At 39.6% G+C, this 2,601-nt stretch overlaps 1 non-coding gene across 1 annotated transcript; it reads right to left on the bottom strand.

Annotated features, from left to right (window-relative positions):
- Positions 1-117, bottom strand: LOC110272626 (5S ribosomal RNA). Its single transcript, XR_002363831.2, has one exon. It is a non-coding gene; the product is annotated as a 5S ribosomal RNA (ribosomal RNA).
- Between the last annotated feature and the right edge of the window lie 2,484 nt (positions 118-2,601).

The following is a 2,601-nucleotide window of genomic DNA, read 5'->3' as shown; positions in this document are numbered from 1 at the left end:
GGTGCAACACGAGGACTTCCCAGGAGGTCACCCATCCTAGTACTACTCTCGCCCAAGCACGCTTAACTGCGGAGTTCTGATGGGATCCGGTGCATTAATGCTGGTATGATCGCACCTATTATAGTTCGCACACCCAATTTTGTTAACCATGCGGCGCGAGAGAGCGTAACACTATCCGCGAAGCCTTGCGGGTACCGTAGGTGCCTGTCGAGGATGAGGCCATTGCGGCTCGCCCTTAGGTGTCCTACTCAGGATAGCGTCATTTAAAAAATGAAGGTCGGCACGACGTTAAAAAAAAAAAAAAAAAAAAGAGGTGCAACACGAGGACTTCCCAGGAGGTCACCCATCCTAGTACTACTCTTGCCCAAGCACGATTAACTGCGGAGTTCTGAGAAGCACGCTTAACTGCGGAGTTCTGATGGGATCCGTGATGCCAAGGCATCTTAGGCTAGTTTCACTAGCATTTTTCTGTTAGTTTTAGTTGTTTTATGCATTTTCTTGAGCTTAAAGTAACCAAGAATGGTTAAATGAATAACAAAGCAATGAACCATCCAAACAATATGATTTTGATGCAAATTCCATGAGTTTTAGTTATATTACTTGAATGCTATGAATGGAAGATTTCTCATGAAATTTTGCAAGACTTTGATGCAGTTTTTTGGTTGATTTCAGGGAAGAAGAGGCTAGACAAGGAAGCAACAAAATCAATAAAGGAAGCTTGAATACCACATGTGGAGTTTAAGTTCCAGTTTAAGCCTAAACTGGAACTTAAACTGCCAAGCCATATAATGCTGGGAACTATCAGTGGCGTTTAAGCTCCAGTTTAAGCTTAAACTGGAGCTTAAACGACAAAATCATGAAAGCTGAGGAAAAGCTGAAAGTGGCGTTTAACCTCCAGTTTAACCTTAAACTGGAAGTTAAACGCCAGAATAAGAAATGCACCAAAGCTGAAAGTGGCGTTTAACCTCCAGTTTAAGGTTAAACTGGAAGTTAAACGCCAGAATCATGAAAGCTCCAGTTTAAGCTTAAACTGGAGCTTAAACGTGTTCGACCATTCCACACTCCGGGGTTGCTTTCTTCCATTTCCACGTTTAAGCTTCAGTTTAACCTTAAACTGAAGCTTAAACGTGTTCGACTACTTTACCCTCCAGGGTTGCTTTCTTCCATTTCCACGTTTAAGCTTTAGTTTAACCTTAAACTGAAGCTTAAACGTGTTCGACTACTTTACCCTCCAGGATTGCTTTCTTCCATTTCCACGTTTAAGCTTCAGTTTAACCTTAAACTGAAGCTTAAACTGCAACTTAAACGCCACTATTTGAAAAGGTTTCTGGGCCAAAGATATTGCAGTTTAAGTTAGCATTTGAGCACAAACATTAACTTAAACGTACTCTGGTATGAAACCCAATTGAATATCATGGTTTATGGGATTGGGCCTGAAGAATTGATGAGTTTGGAATTTCAATTTGTTGAGTCATGTGTCATTACTTGATTATCACTAAGTTGGCTCAATGAATGTTCCAGAATTTGATCAGCAGCCTCATCAGGATTATGGATCATAAACCCAAAGCAAAAGGAAATCAGGGAAAGGCCTCAAAGCCCAAGAAACACAACAGAAGCTCAATTTAGAAAGTGTATAAATAGGATAGAATTTAAGTTAGTAGAGGACTTTTGGGGGGGATCATTTTTGGAGTTTTCATACTTTTTGTAATTGAATTCAAAGCTATGACTCACTAAACCCCCTTTCATTGGGTTAGGGAGCTCTATTGTAATTCAATGAATCAATAATAGTTTTTATCTTCTTCTTCAATCTTTTCTCTTGAATTTTATTAGAAAGCTTCTCGATCTAATTCCATTGGTTAGTTGTCTTGGAAAGAAACTATCCATAATTGGAATCATTCGGAACCTTGGGAAAGGAATGGAGGATTCATGCTAGAGAAGCTTTCTCACAGTGAATTGGATTGGGGTTTGGATGGATATTGTGACATGTAATCCTACCAAATTGTGGTTCATGAAACTGTGTGGTATAATCAGTGATCGAGCATCATCTCTTCTTATGAACATTTAAACCAAGGGATTGGGAATTTGTTTGTTTTTAGAGAGAATTGGTGAGCCAAGGGATTGGGATCCAATCATATAAGATTGCCAAGCAAAATTCAATGAATGCATTGGTTGAGGAAGGGATAAAAATGTTTTGATTCGGAGATCTCAATATCTCCTGAACCCCAATGAATTCCCCATTTCTGATCTACCACTTTCTCTTTACATTCTGCAATTAAATTCATGCAATCACCCCGATCCCTTTTTAATTTCAGCAATTTAGCTTCTCGCTCTTTAATTCATGCAATTTAACATTCCGCAAATCTCATCTAAATCTTGATTCCGCTCAACTAGAACACACTTCTAATCCGAATTGCTCACTCAACCAATCCTTGTGGGATTCGACCTCACTCTATTGTGAGTTTTTACTTGACGATAACCGGTGTACTTGCCGGAAGGAATTTTTGCCGATCGTGCAATTTCCTAAAATCGTAGCATCAAGTTTATGGCGCCGTTGCCGGGGATTGGTTTTCGATTGACAATTCTCAAATTGGAAGTTAACTA

This window comes from Arachis duranensis, chromosome 6 (assembly GCF_000817695.3).
Source record: "Arachis duranensis cultivar V14167 chromosome 6, aradu.V14167.gnm2.J7QH, whole genome shotgun sequence".
Taxonomy (NCBI): Eukaryota; Viridiplantae; Streptophyta; class Magnoliopsida; order Fabales; family Fabaceae; genus Arachis; species Arachis duranensis.
The sequence above is the reverse complement of the archived record's forward strand: the minus strand, read 5'-3'. Positions and strand labels throughout refer to the sequence as shown.